Here is a 16380-nt window from a genome sequence, read left to right on the forward strand (position 1 = left end):
TCCGCAGCCATTAAGTCGCTAGACTGTGAAAATGGAGGTCTTGTAAAACAGATGAGAAGATGGTGAAATTCCGCTAAGACTTCTGTTTTGGTAAGGCATTTATTCTTCTTCAGTGTTTGAAAAGGGTTTCACAGTAGTTAGCTGTGAGTTTACCTGCAGACTTTTACAGCAGGTCTATGGTCAGAGCTGTAACAGGGGCTAATGTTGATGGTTCTGCAGGTGAAGTTAGAGCTGGCACCATGGTTACCAAAGTAGTGTGTTTCCTTTCTTTCATAGAAGCAGGTGTCAAAGAAATTGGGACTGACTGAAACTGGGGCAACTGCCTCCTGCGCTGCACTGGCCTCAAGTTTATGTAACTGTAACAACCGCAAATAGTCCTGGCTTTCAAGAAGTGAATAAAGCCAACTTAGGGCCCAATTATAAGTTTGGTTGTTGGGCCATCATACCGCCACGGTGGCGGTCCCAGAGAGACCACTGCGGCTGCGGTCTCCAGACCGCCATATTACGATGTATGCAGGCTGGACCACTGCCTGCCAAGACAAATGGTGGCCTGCCAGCTGCGCAGCAGCCTGCACTAGTCACTGTCATGGCCGCAGGGAACTGCCGAGCCCAATACAAAAACACACTTGACATGCCGGTCTCCTTGCAACGGTTATCTGACTAGGTCTGTCGCTGCAGTATACATTCAGCAAAGCAACAGATAAGTCACAACTGGATTGTTTCAAAATCAGCACAGAAGACATGCATTGGCCCAGTGGACACCTGCAAATCACACTATAAAGAACATCCCTTCCCAGACCACGATCCTTTGCCTCTCCACTACAGCACTGCAAGAAAGAGACCAGAGGCGAATGTTTTTTTTAAATTGATAGATAAGGCACCCATTTTTCACCATCCAGTGTAATACCTTTCACAAACCTTTGACCATTTACACCCTATATAACTTTTCTTGTAAGTCTCTGTCACTCACTTTAATTGACATCCATGTCACGGCCCAAAAAAACCCTGTTTTTTGGGAGATGAGTTGAGTCATGGTGGATGGAATCGTAAGAGTACAGCCACAATTGTTTGGAGTCTAAGTCCAGCATACTCCTCTCAGTAGCAAATTGGAAATGTGCCAAAGGATAGTCAACAGAGTGAATGTTGTAGGCACCACCCTGCGCACAAAGGAGGACATTAGGAAGAGGTGGAACGACCTGAGGGGGAAGGTGCACTCCCTGGCCTCCTGGCAGCACATGGAAGCCAATAGGACTGATGGTGGTCCTCCCAGTGCCCCATTACACCTTTCTCGCTGGGAAAAGGAGATCTTAGCCATCCTGCATCGATAGGGCTTGACAGGAATAACTGGGGGAGCAAAGCCTGGTAAGTTACCACACAAAAACTGTCACAAATCATCAATGTCCTGCATGCTCACATCTCACCTTTTGCCACTATGCTGTTCATCTACTTCCCCAACATGCAAAACCCAGAGTAGGAGAGATGTAAGCTTGTCAATGTGTATTGTTGTACATAACATCACATATATCAATCCCCATTATATGCCATATGATGGAATACTGTGTGTAAGTGTTTCAATGTCAAAAGATCATCCCACGACCCATGGTATGTGTCAACATGTTTATGCATGGTCCAACCTAAATGGAGTGTGGCAAAAGATATGTAAGACTAACCATTTGTCAAGTGTTGGGAAGTAGAGAGAGTAACATGGCTATAACTAGCAGAAGGCCCTGTTTCTATAACTCAAACCAACAGGCCTTTGTGCTCTTGTCCAAATACACCTGTTTGCCATCTCACAACTGATGTTCACACACTGAGCATTTGTGTAGTGTTGGGAGCCAGCAAGTGACATGACATGCCTACAATTACCAGGAGGCCCGGTTTCTATAACTCACACCAAAAGAGCATTCTGCACTTGCCCAAATACACCTGTGTGCCATCTCTCAAATGATGTACCCTCTCCTGGGTGTTTAGCATTTGTGTAGTGTGGGGAGTCAGCAAGGGACATGACCAACTACCAGGAGGCACTGTTTCTGTAACTCAAACCAACAGGCCATTCTGCACTTGCCAAAACACACCTGTGTGCTATTTCTCAAATGATGTTCACTCACATGGGAGTGAGAAATCTACATATCTTGCTCAACTCAGAGACATGTTTGTCTACCTAGCTTGCTCGTGTACTGGTATCCCAAAATGAAACTATTGAGGAAAGGAATGACACCTTACCAGGTGGGTATATCAAGTCGTCCTAAGGCATTAAGCTGCTTCATTGGATTGGTAGTGGCAGCTAACACAGTGACCCAACACTGTTCCTATGATGGCTACATATACAGCAAAGTTGTGTGTTCGCCTGTATCTCACACAACTAGGTCTTGGAATGGTCAAGTACACATTTCCTCTTCACTGTGCTGGTTTAATTGTTTCTAAGATGTCTGGTTCATCCCCTCATCTAAAGTACAACTGATGAGCACATCTTATGAGCTGCTTGAGTCTAATAGTTACTGCAAGCTTCACATATGCTAAGTCAACAACTTCAATACCATGGTAACATAGCACAATCACCAAACGCACCACTTAAGATTGTCCAAGGTCTCTACTTACAGTGACACAAAACCTTTTGATGTAGATTCTGCACTTCAACAAATAACAAAGTACTCTATTTCGCAACAGGTCAAGTTGGCACAGCACCTAGCCAGATACTGTCCACTGAACTCACCTCTGGATGACTCCTAACTCACTTCTGGATGAAGCCTTTAGTGATGACGACACTCCTGGACATATGGACGTCGACCACGGTCCTGGCCCATCTGGGCAGCCTGGTCAGATGGCCACAGTGATCCTCACTGTGTCTACTATCCTCCCACCTCAGTTGCTTCTACATCACAGCCAACAACGTGCCCCCCCCCCCCCCCAACCTGTGTACCTGGCACTGTTGCTACCATCTTGTGACCTCCAGTCCGCGATTATGAGGTGCAAATCAACAGTCCTGACACCAAAGGTCCAGGACCCAGTTGGAGAGGGCACCCTGTGCCAAGGGCACAGGCTTATGGGACTAGGGTCCGTGTGAGGGATGCTTTGGCCAGCAGAGTGAGGCCACTGGGGCCGATCACAACCAGGTTACCATCTACCAAGTCTTGGGGGCCTAACAGGAGCCCCATGGTGTGATGGGCCAGGTGCTAACCAAACTCCGGGAAATCAAGCAGCTGCAGAGGGACATGAACCAACAAATGGAGGACAATAATTTTCACATGGGCACCGTAACAGGGGTGCTGATGGACATCCATACAACCCTGAGCAGGGCTTTTCCACCAGCATTTACCTCTTCCTGTGGGCTAACTACATCAAGCGAAGCTACATCTGTGGCAGCCACAGGACCAACCACCCTCAGACACCACTGCCTCTGCAGCAGCTGACCCTCCCACCCTCGCAAGTGGGGACATACGTGTAAAAATCCAGGAGGTGTGGATGGCAAGACATCCAGCACTGCCAGCAAGAAACCTCATCCTTAATGTCTTTTGTGTGTCACACATTCACTGATTCACTGATCCTGAACCCCATTCCATTTCTGATGTGAGGAGTACTCTGCCCTTTTCACCCTTAGCACTGTGATAAATCCACCAGTCACAAACTCATTGTCTGCTGTCTTAAATTTCACAAAGTACATATGTAGGAACATGTGAACCACACAATGCAAAAACAAGCTACTTGTGGAAGCATATACACAGTGTCCAGATCACGATTACAACCATTCCACCCAAACACATACATACAAGTGTCTTGTCAAAGAAGACATTTTATTACATTGTTCAGCTCACAGCCTGTCAGTATGTCTGAAACATAGCAAATAATACATGATTGAATCATGCTGTGTAAGTGATCCAATTTTCAGGTACAGAGCTCCTGAACATTGAAGGAATGAACACATCAGACATTGTCCTGTTGAGTAGGCAAAAATTATTATGGCTGATGTCTTCAGCAGGAGCCATATCGCCTACCTCTCAACCTCTCAAAAGGAATCCCACATCATATAATGCTAGGTCCGGACAGATGGCAGTACAACAGTTCCTGAGCACAGGGTCATTACAACCCAGCGCATCTGGTGGTATGACACAAACAAATGTCAGTGATGTGCCACAAGCACTTTGGCCTACAATGATGACACACATCAACAGCTACATACCGTTCATACAAAAAGAGTGTTTAGCCAATGTGAAGGGAAACTAACATGAATTAGGCCTAGGACTACTTATTTTCTGACCACATGATGACACAAATGATGCATCAGGGCCACAACACGACAAAGAACACGTCCAATGGAGTCTTCTAAACTTCCATCCTGTCACTGTGCAAGCTGTCTTGGAGCAGGTCTTGTACACCCAATGTTTGTGATATACATTCCCAGGAACAATCCATGTTTTCCTTGTATGTCCCAATACCATCATATATCTGCCAATGTCACAACTCGGAAATGTCCCAATGGAGATATCATGGGGAAGTACGCAAAAACAAAGAGTATAGTACTGAAACCATACATTATGGTAACATTCACATAGCAAACATCTGGAGAATGCAGTCCATGTTATAAATCTCACTCAGATCATTATCTTCAAAATGTGATTGTGTCAAAAGCTTCCTCATCAGAAACACTTTGAAGGTATTTGCCAGAGCTTCAGCTTCCTAACATTTCCAACAAATATGCTCCTCACAGCATCACAACAAGAGTTCATTGTACAGTCAAAGTCATGACATACTTACACTCATGAGAAGAAGCTGTTGAGATCTTGTTGCAAGTCAGCTCCTTCCTCATTCCCACCATCGTCCTCATTTGGCATTTCAGGATTCTCACCCAGTGGCACTTCAAGCTCCCCCTCTGAGAAGTAAGGGATGTTGCTTTGCAGGGTGATGTTATGGCGCATGCAGCAGGCCACTGTGATTTGACACATCTTCCCGGGAAAGTAGAGGAGGGCTCCCCCAGTCTTGTCCAGACAGCAAAATCTGGCCTTCAGGCACCCAAAAGCCTGCAGGCTGCGGAGTTCTTCCATGGGCCTCACTGAAGTGGACTTCCCCTAGTGTAGTTGGAATCCTCAGCTGTGTTAATAACCCAAAGACGGTTGGGATATGCCAAGTCTCCTGTTTTGTAATGAGACATAAGTGCCACTATGGGTCACACACTTCCTGATTGTAGCAGCTGTCATTGCACACACAAGATCAGTACAGACGTGACTTACCAACAAGCCAGGCTCCTCCGGTTGCAGTTGTTACATCAGCTGGGTTATGGTGCTGTTCTGTATTACAAAGGAATCATGGGCTGAACCTGGGAACTGGGCACAGACGTTTGAAATGTCCAGATCTGACAAGAAGACAACGTTCACTTAGATAGAATGGAAGTGCTCCCTGTTTTAGTAGACTTGTTCACTGGCATGCGGTGCCACCAACGCAATATGGGTACCATCAATGGCTCCTACCACATGCGGGAGGTGACCATATCCATAGATGTCAACCTTCACATTGGCTAAATTCTCATGTCTGGGGAACCAGATATAGCTGTAAATGAGTTTCATCATTGCTGATAGCACCTTTTTTAAAATACCTCGGAACATGGGTTGTGACATACCATCAGATGTAGTCACTGTATATCAAAAGGACACTGTGGCCAGAAAATGTAATACTGCCATGAGTCTCACAATGGGTGTTATACATGTTGAATTAGTGTTTTCAGGCATGAGATCTGGCTCCTACTGACAACATAAATCTTGGTTTGTTTGCCTATTCAGACCGAACTGCTTTATTATGTCACATTCTTCCATGGTCTGAAGGTCTGGAAATGGAAAGTAGAATGGAGGTTGTTGCTTCCTCCCTCTCCCAGGGTAACTATTTTTGGAATCAAATGAGTTGGAGCATTAGTCACTGTGTACAGACCAACATATCTGATGAGTAAGACCAAGTCATGCGACCAGTAGTGGCTCGCGGGGCTTTGTCAGGGCGGGGGGGGGCTCAGACAACATTACTAAAAATATATAACAATTGCTTACCTACATTGCTCCCGCGCAGCTCCTCTCACATCGCTGCTGCAGGCACAGGCTCCCAGACTGCCCTGCACCAATCCCGACGCTGTTCAGAGCAGGCTGGGAGCCTCTGCTGGATCTCTCCAGCCCAGCAACCATGTCTCAGGGCAGGAGAGTGTAGGAGGCTCACCTGTCTTATAGTGGGTACCTTGTGGTACTTACACCCTGTGCCAGGTCCAGTTATCCCTTATTAGTAGAATAGAGGTGTTTCGCAAAACTTAGGCTGAACTAGGAGACATGCAAAGCTTCTACTATACCACTTATATGATATAGCACAGTATCATAAGAAAACACAATACTCAAGAGTTACTAAAAATAAAGGTATTTATTTTAATGACAATATGCCACAAGTATCCCAGTGAGTACCCTCAGTTAGAAGGTAAGTAATATACACAAGTTATATGTACACAAACCCAAAACAGGTAAGTAAGAGTAAGAAAAGTAATGCAAACAGTGTAGAATTACAATAGGATGCAATAGGTGAACATAGGTCTAGGGGCAACACAAACCATATACTCCAAAAGTGGAATGCGAATCACAAATGGACCCCGGACCTATGGGAGCTTGTAGAGGGTCGCTGGGACTGTAAGAAAACAGTCAGGGTGTCCAAGATACCCCACCCCAAGACCCTGAAAAGTAGGAGTAAAGTACACCTACTACCCCAATAGGACACAATAGTCGTGATAGGGGGATTCTGCAAGAACCACAAACACCAGCAAAGCACTGAAGATAGATTCCTGGACCTGAGGACTTGCAAGGCAAGGGGACCAAGTCCAAGAGTCGCGATAGTGTCCAGGGGAGTCAGGAGCCCAGGAAACCCCGGATGAAGGTGCAAGGAAGCTGCCTCCGGATGGAAGAAGCTTAGGATTCTGCAACAACGAAGAGAGCTAGGAACTTCTCCTTTGGATGGAAGATGTCCCACGGCGTGCTGAAGGTTGCAAAAGTGTTCCCACGCAGAAATACTGCAAACAAGCCTTGCTAGCTGCAAGGGTTGCGTTAGAGGTTTTTGGGTGCTGCTGGGGACCAGGAAGGACCAGGATGTCGCCCCTTGGAGGAGGAGACAGAGGGGGCGCTCAGCAACTCAGAGAGCCCCCACAGAAGCAGGCAGCACCTGCAGAAGTTCCGGAGCAGGCACTTAGAAGATTTGTGAACCGGAGCTGGCTCAGAGTCACAAAGGAGGGTCCCACGATGCCAGAGGCCAACTCAGAGGGTTGAGCACTGCAGGACGGAGTGCTGGGGACCCAGGCTAGGCTGTGCACAAAGGAAATCCTGGAAGAGTGCACAGGAGCCGGAGCAGCTGCAAATCACGCAGTACACAGGTTTGCAGTCTAGCGTGGGGAGGCAAGGACTTACCTCCATCAAACTTGGACTGAAGGATCACTGGACTGTGGGAGTCACTTGGATAGAGTTCCTGTGTTCCAGAGACCACGCTCGTCAGGATGGAAGGGTACCCAGAGGACCGGTGATGCAGTCTTTTGGTGCCTGAGTTAGCAGGGGGAAGATTCCGTTGACTCACAGGAGATTTCTTCTTGGCTTCCAGTGCAGGGTGAAGGCAGATGACCCCCAGAACATGCACCACCAGGAAGCAGTCGAGAAAGCCGGCAGGATTAGGCGCTACAATGTTGCTGGTAGTCGTCTTGCTACTTTGTTGCGGTTTTCCAGGCGTCCTGGAGCAGTCAGCGGTCGATCCTTGGCAGAAGTCGAAGAGGGAAGTGCAGAGGAACTCTGGTGAGCTCTTGCATTCGTTATCTGAAGAATTCCCCAGAGGAGAGACCCTAAATAGCCAGAAAAGGAGGGTTGGCTACCAAGAAAGGAGGATTGGCTACCAAGAGAGGTAAGAGCCTATCAGAGGGGGTCTCTGACGTCACCTGCTGGCACTGGCCACTCAGAGCAGTCCAGTGTGCCCCCAACACCTCTGTTTCCAAGATGGCAGAGGTCTGGGACACACTGGAGGAAGCTCTGGGCACCTCCCCTGGGAGGTACTGGTCACTCCCCTTTCCTTTGTCCAGTTTCGTGCCAGAGCAGGGCTGGGGGATCCCTGGACCGGTGTAGACTGGCTTATGCAGAGATGGGCATCATCTGTGCCCATCAAAGCATTTCCAGAGGCTGGGGGAGGCTACTCCTCCCCAGCCCTTCACACATATTTCCAAAGGGAGAGGGTGTAACACCCTCTTGCAGAGGAAATCCTTTGTTCTGCCTTCCTGGGCCAGGGCTGCCAGAATGGTATTGGGGTGACAATTCCATGATCTTAGACATGTTACATGGCCATGTTCGGAGTTACCATTGTGACGCTATACATAGGTAGTGACCTATGTATAGTGCACGCGTGTAATGGTTTCCCCGCACTCACAAAGTCCGGGGAATTTGCCCTGAACGATGTGGGGGCACCTTGGCTAGTGCCAGGGTGCCCACACACTAAGTAACTTGGCACCCAACCTTCACCTGGTGAAGGTTAGACATAATGGGGACTTATAAGTTACTTATGTGCAGTGAAAAATGGCTGTGAAATAACGTGGACGTTATTTCACTCAGGCTGCAGTGGCAGGCCTGTGTAAGAATTGTCTGAGCTCCCTATGGGTGGCAAAAGAAATGCTGCAGCCCATAGGGATCTCCTGGAACCCCAATACCCTGGGTACCTAAGTACCATATACAAGGGAATTATATGGGTGTACAAGTATGCCAATGAGTATAGGTAAATTTAGTGACTAGCCTGCAGTGACAAATTTGGAAAGCAGAGAGAGCATAAACACTGAGGTTCTGGTTAGCAGAGCCTCAGTGATACAGTTAGGCACCACACAGGGAACACATACAGGGCACATACTATGAGCACTGGGGTCCTGCCTGGCAGGATCCCAGTGACACAAGGGCTAAAACAACATATATACAGTGAAAATTGGGGGTAACATGCCGGGCAAGATGGTACTTTCCTACAGAGAGAGCCTTGTGCGCCATGCATGTTTGGCTGGCAGAGATGGCCGGCCAAACACACATGCGCTCTGAGGGGAGTGCACACTGCACTCCTCTCTGCTGGTCTACCCTAATGCCCTGCCCCTTTTACAAGGAAAGGATAATAAACAAGGTTTATTATCCTTTCCTTGTAAAGGGATTTGCAGTGGTTGCTGCTGGCGGGGTGCGACGCTCCTCCGCCCAAACTGAGGAGCCGCGACTGCATGTGACAAAACATTACTGACTGGAAATATATTACACATCAAAAATGTCCGCTACTCAAGGTCCAGCTATGATCCCCATGGCTATCTAGACGTGTCTTCAACATATATGTGCACATAACACACCTATCTGCTCCTCTTTTGTCTCTTGATATTGTAAAGTATGTTCTGACTGCCAAAAATATCATCACCGGCAGGGTACAGTCCACCGCGGTTATATGGCATCTGTGACCAGCAACGCCCTACACTAATGATTGTGTGGGAGAAGCTACATATCAGTGGAGCTTTACATATGTTGAGATGTTACTACCCATTTATAGATGTTGTGACACATTTAACAGTCACCAAAATTGTAGTTTTAACTGTCAAAAAGGCGGATGCCTGGCCTTGTTCATTGGACTTTAGGAACATCCTGCCACCGGTGGAAGTCGACCGTGCAGTTTGGCGGTTTCAAACGCAGCAAACACAGCCACAGGCTAACATTGTTGACTGTGACGATCGCAGCCCAATGGCTGTACCCGTCGATGGTGATGACCGCGTACGTGGCATACACGTATGCCTCGGTTTGGAAAATAACTCACTTGCCTCCTGACACTGCTGTAATCAACACCTCCCACCACTTCAACTGCTGTGTGCTGCCTCTGGGAGCAATCATGCCAGGCCAAGCAGGTGAAAGAGCCTCTGCCTTCTATCCAGAAGAGCTAGAGAGCCTTGTGAAAGAGGTCTTTCCATGTATGACCAGCTCTATGGCTTACAAGAGGAGCAGGCAACAACCTCATAGGCATATTTGACTGTTCAACACCATCCTTTCCTTCCTCACAAGCTACAATGTGCCTATGAGTTCCAGTGAGTTATTTGGGTACCTGTTGTCACAATGTGGGTTCCATACATAGGATTTACAGGTTGTGGATTGTGGAGCCCTGTACTCTGTGTATTTCAAATAACCATTTTGTTGTGTGATAAGCCCTACATCTTCCTTCTGTTGCATTCATGAATCTAAGGAAGTTACCTTCACAGCCAAATTATCTGATGATGGTAAATTACACAGTAAATGTATTTGCTTTAGAGCATGAGCTGTGCATGTATACTGTTTGAGTCAGTTGAGGATGTTGTTAGCAATGTCCCACAGATCACTCAGCCCAGATCAGGCCTTGTCAAACTGTTGTATGATAATGTAAAACTCACTGAGCCCTTCAGAGTGCCAAACAACCCTCAACTTACATATAGGATGTCCACAGGATGTACTGTCATGGATGGATGTGATGGAGATATGATGTTCATGTAAGTTCTGAATGCTCAGCCTGCAGAGAGCATGGCCTGTTAAAGCCTTTTTGTTAGTCTTCTTCCCACAGCCAGATTCAACCGCAGAAAGAGCCCTTCACACTCTTGACCTTAAAAGAGCTCTAATGTATTATGTGGATAGAACAGAAGAATTTAGACAAACTAAACAGCTTTTTGTTGCTTTTCAATAGCCACATAAAGGTAATCCTATCTCTAAACAAGCATTATCTAGATGGACTGTTACATGTATTCAAACAAGTTAAATTAAGGCAAAACAACTTTTAATCACACCTACAGCTCATTCCACTATGAAAAAAGGTGCATCTATGGCATTTTTAGGAAACATACCAATGACAGACATATGCAAAGCTGCCACATGGTCTACACCACATAATTTTCCAAAAGCATTACTGTGTAGATGTATTTTCAAAGCAACAGGCCATTTTTGGTCAAGCTGTCTTAAGAACATTATTTCAAACAACTCTAACTCCTACAGCCATCTACCCATGAATATTGGAGATGGCCCACATGCAATACACAAGATTTGTTATTGTTTGTACAGGTATGGTAGTTGGTGCATGCTGATGTGCCTTGCTTATTGTCCTAATGACAAGAGACACAACAGAGTACAGCCCACTACCAATATACTCTCTTGGGCAGACACATGTCTGAGTACAGTTGTTAATCATCTCATGCTGTAGGGTGTCATTTGTACCCAACAGTACACTTGTCTTCAGTGTGTCAGCTCCAACATCAAACAACATGAGGTAATAGATCACTGTACTGAGCACGTCTAAAGAGAGTATATGGACATCTGTACCCAACAGGCCACTTGCCTATAGTGTGTCAAGAGTACTGGTACGTCACTACTGTCTCTCATGTGATAGTGGCCATCATACATTTGACATAGCATACATTGTCCTTTGTGTACAGTCACTGAGCAATACTTTACTTTGTTAAGTAGGGAATGTACAGTTACATGATTTGGGTGACATCACCCGTATTTGTGCCTACATGTTAGCATGTGTACCTTGCACTTTTGCAGTATAATTTCCACTACTGTTTCATACATGATTTACCTGCCTTCATGGGATGATGTCTGTTTCCTCACATATGAGTACATGCCAAAATCTCTTGGAAGATAGTTTTATATGATGGAAATACAGTTCATGTGGTACCACATGGAGTGTGTCAACATTGTTTGTTGGGTCACATACCCAAACCCATTGCTCCAAGTCATTTATCATGAACAATTGCAGAAGCAATGAAGGGCATGACAGGTAGACCTACAGTACTTTCTCACAATGTGCATTTCTATGCAATTGATATTGAATCATTTGGCTAAGTAACTTGCACATGTTAATTGGTGTGGGTTCATTATCTGACTATTGACATGCATCAGGGAGTGACATGCAGAAATTTTGGAATCATGTGAATATACACTCAATCAAATGAAATCTGTGATGTGCCTTCACAATGAAAAACATATTAAAGGACTTCTTCAGACAATAGAGATTCCCTGAGCCACAACATTCAATTTACTATTCCCTTTTAGTTATGTAATGTTAGAATGGTTTTCTCAGCAGTACCAATCGAAACAGGTGATTTCCCTAGGCCTAGCGGATTCATTGTGCTGTGGATATTTGTAGGCAAATCTCCCAGACATTTTGACCAGATTGTCTCCAGTGTACTTATCTGTGCAAGATGTGTTATCTAGCAAAGCAACATTAGTACAGCTTCCATTTGACTATTTAGACAATGGACTTATTGTGAATTAACCAGTGGTGAGTTTTTGCAGTGTGACATGGATGTTTCCATGTCACCTTCTTCCGGCCACTTTGCTTGGTACTGCAACTTGGCTAGATTATTTGCCCATCATTTCATCACGATGTGGTATTGTGTATATGAACATTTGCTGATTGCAGGACCTTGTGTGGAATCTGTGAGACTGAACTTGGCATTGCCATAAGATTTGATGCCAACAGGGTACCGAGGGGTGCTACAAGAGCCAAACCATTCAAGGTGACAAGGTCTCCTACTAGATCCATTGGTATTGTGATCGGACAACTTCACTCATACAACTGATGCTGTCTGTGATTCTGATTTTCCTGTGGGCTAATGTTTACAGTTCATGTAGCATGCATGCATGTGGTGTTGCAAATGTTGAAGTCACTTTGGAGGACCTTCTGGCTGGGGGCTACTGTACATTACGTTCATGTTTTGTAATCAAAGCTGTTGTTCAAGTGTGTTCAGGTACATGGAATGACCCTATTTGTATTTGTCATTTCCATATCATCACAGGCAAGCGGAGGCGACCAGGCCGACATCAGTGGTGAAGCAGCTGGCTACAGTACTGCTGGTCACATAACATCAGACACAGCGGGACCCAGAGGGTGAAGGGAGTGCTAAGGAGGACACCGGCTCAACATCGCCTTGTTCCAAGTCGACCTCCAGTAGACACTCCCTACTCAGGACCCAAAGCTGTTGCATCCTTGTCCGCCATCCCCAGTTCCATCTCCACCCTCCCGGTTGCTCCCCACCCAGTTGGCCGGGCGCGCTCACCCAAAAGGTTAGTCATATTCTTCGTGTCAGGCACCTCACCCCTTGCCCGTTACCCCTACTGCCCTGAATGAGGAGGCTACTGACCTCCTCAGGAGCATCTCCGTGGGTCAGACTGCCGTTCTGAAAAACATCCAGGTGCAGGGCAGCCAGCTCCAACAGATGGTTGCGTACCTGGAAGGCATTCACAGTGCTATATCTGGCCTACAGAGATCTTTACAGTCTCTGGCCTCCTTCTTCACAGCAGCCTCCCCCCCCAATCCTGCCCCCACCACCTTCCTCTTCCCCATCCAATTTGCCTATTCCCACACCCGTCCCAAGCATACTCACACATATGCGTACACACACACATACACACCTCAACAGCCACAAGCAGCACACAAACACCACAAGACACACAAGCATTCAGGCACCCCACTCACACCCAGCACCACACACACCATAACCCTAGACACCACACCCACAGACCCAGATACTACTCACCCTGTACCCCCGACACCACCCCAGCACGCACAGATACAGCCACCACTCACCCCATACTCCCAGACACCACCCAACACCCACAGCCAACACTCATATCATACCCCCAGACACCACCCACAGACACCACTCACACCATACCCCCCCAGACACCACCCACAAATATCCACCACTCTCACCTTACCCATCACATCCATGTCACATCCCACCAAGACACACATCCCCACTCACAACAGACACCAACAAAACACAAACATACTTCAGACACACACACACACACACACACACAAACCAGCACCAGCAGCCACACCAGACACAAGCACTTCCTCAAGCTCTCAACCCCTAATCCCTCCTAAACACCCTACTCATTTTCTTACCGAAAGTTTCAAGTTTGCACTTGCCCTTACCCCTTTGAACCCCCCCACAAAGCAAAAGAGGACCTTGCCCACAGTCCAACCCATCCCTTCAACATCCCAGTCCTCCCCTGTGACACCTGCCCCTCCCAAAACCAGCCATATCCCAACCAAACCTAAAAAGAAGTGCACGCCTCCAAAGTGAAGTCCACACCTCCCAAGACCAAACCTATCTATCCAAAACCAGACCCCACCCAAGGGTGATCATTGAAGTGCCTGGAATGCCCACTAGACAGTCGCGACTTGCGGGGGTTACCAGGGGTGGGGGGGATGCGCGCTGGGGTGGCCCTGCCCGTTTCACAACAAAAGGATATTTAAGGATGTTTATTATCCTTTTGTTGTTAACAGATTTGCAGTGGTTGCTGCGGGGGGGGGTGACGCTCCTCCACCATTTCAGAGGAGCCGTCACTGCCACTAGAAGCCCCTTCCTCTGTGGCAGTGATCTGTGAGACAAGTTGTGGGGCACAGCATTGTGCCCAGCACATTTGGTACAAGGACTGGCCATTGGCCTTTTCTCCATTTTTGGAGTGTTGAAAATAAACATCAGTTGGTTGTTTTGCTACAGATTGGTCCTGCCATTACTTTTCTACCTTTTTGATGTTCATGAATAATTTGTGATGTATGCCTACAGTTGATGGATGGAGGTGTGGGATATAATCCAATTGGGTGGCATTGCATTGGGTGGTGTTTCATATGGTATTTCATCTTGGCTTGGCCAATGTCAACATAATTTGGGTTACATTTCTCCTCCTGATGCAGAGTGGTCAGTCGTATCATGTGTGCAAGCTTGAGGTTTGTTTGTCTACACATGGAGGGTGTTCAATTGTGCTACCTTCCTATAGATTTGAATGAACGTGTCCAATTAATGTGCGTACCTTACACCTACTTTATCTAAATGTGTGACCCATGCTGTTACTGATAATGTATTTGCTTTGTAGACTTGCACTTACACATTTACCATATAGGCATTAAACTATTGGTTGTCCCTGATATTCATCAAGTCACAGTTCCTGTACAAATATTGGTTTGAGGCATGTGTAAAGTGGAATGTGTCCCAGGGTAGCAACCTTCCTGGGTCCAACTAATGCCGCCATACCTATTCTGCAGGGATAATTTTCATTGTGAGCTTTGAATGTTTGTCACATAAATTATTCTGCATCCCATTTACCCTACGTTGTCATGCAATGTGGGTGATATGTGTGAGCCCATTACAAGGATTTTGCAGGGAAGGTGTGCTTGGGTTCAATGCCACATCCATGCAGATGTATGTTATGTCACGACAGGCCATGGCATATGAACAATGTGAGGGATTCACTTCAATTTTTAGGTGGGATTTTGATGAGGATTTGCTGTTGTGTTACACAATTTTACGAACAAGCAACTGGGATGTGCACACATATCAAGTTTTGTAGAGTGTGGCGGTGCAGTCTCAGTGACATGGCCAAAGGGGGCATCATGGGGCTGTGATTGGGTCATACGTTGTGTACAACTCCGATCTGAGGCATACAAAACATATTTGGGGCATGGAGCGCTGCCCACATCCCAGGTCAATGGCAGTCTATCGATTTGCTGTGGAGGTTGAGGAAACGGGTGTTTGGCTTACTGTCAGTTACATCCACGATGGCATCGATTTTGTGTGCAATCGAACAGCACAAGCAGCGGCAGGATGTGTAGGATCAGATTCATGGTGGCACAGGATGTGTGACGCTGCCTGCAGGTGAATTTCTACCTTATACCCTCCATTTCCACCAGCTCAGGTGTGGTCATTGGACCACCACAGTCACATCAGCAGAAAACACCATAATTGGGCTGGCAGGAAAACTGGCGGTCCGTCCTCCAACAGGCGCATTGGCCTATTTCTCCGTGGTCAAGTGTTTCTGGTGGTAGCAGACAAGATCGTCCAAGGTAATCAGAAAAGTCCCCCTACAATAACCCGACCATGCAACATGTTGAGCAGTGTCCCCACAATTGTATATCGATAAAAGAAACCACACCAACGATGTACATACATGCTCCAAATACTGAATGGATTATGCGACGACTATCTATAGTCAAGGTTATGACTGTTAAAGGATATCGTTACCTAGTAGTTAATTGCTGTAAGATTTCTGTACCGAAAATATGGTGATGATCTCAGGAGAAGTAGTATCGCAACCCACGAAGTGGGAACTGTATTGATGGGTCGGAGTCCCCTCGTGTAGACCTGTCTACACCTCAGGAAACACCAGTCCCAAAGTCCAGGAAAGCTTGGTCAGATTAAGTAGCCTGCCAGGTAATGTAGAATTACTGGGACCGTGAGAAAGATATATCCTTGCTGTATAAATGATGTACTGGCCCAAGATTTTCTCCTCTGAGACATACATATGTATCGTTGACATTACGAAAATGATAATAAAGATAATAAAAAAATAAATAAAA

Source organism: Pleurodeles waltl, chromosome 3_1, assembly GCF_031143425.1.
Source record: "Pleurodeles waltl isolate 20211129_DDA chromosome 3_1, aPleWal1.hap1.20221129, whole genome shotgun sequence".
NCBI classification, from domain to species: domain Eukaryota; kingdom Metazoa; phylum Chordata; class Amphibia; order Caudata; family Salamandridae; genus Pleurodeles; species Pleurodeles waltl.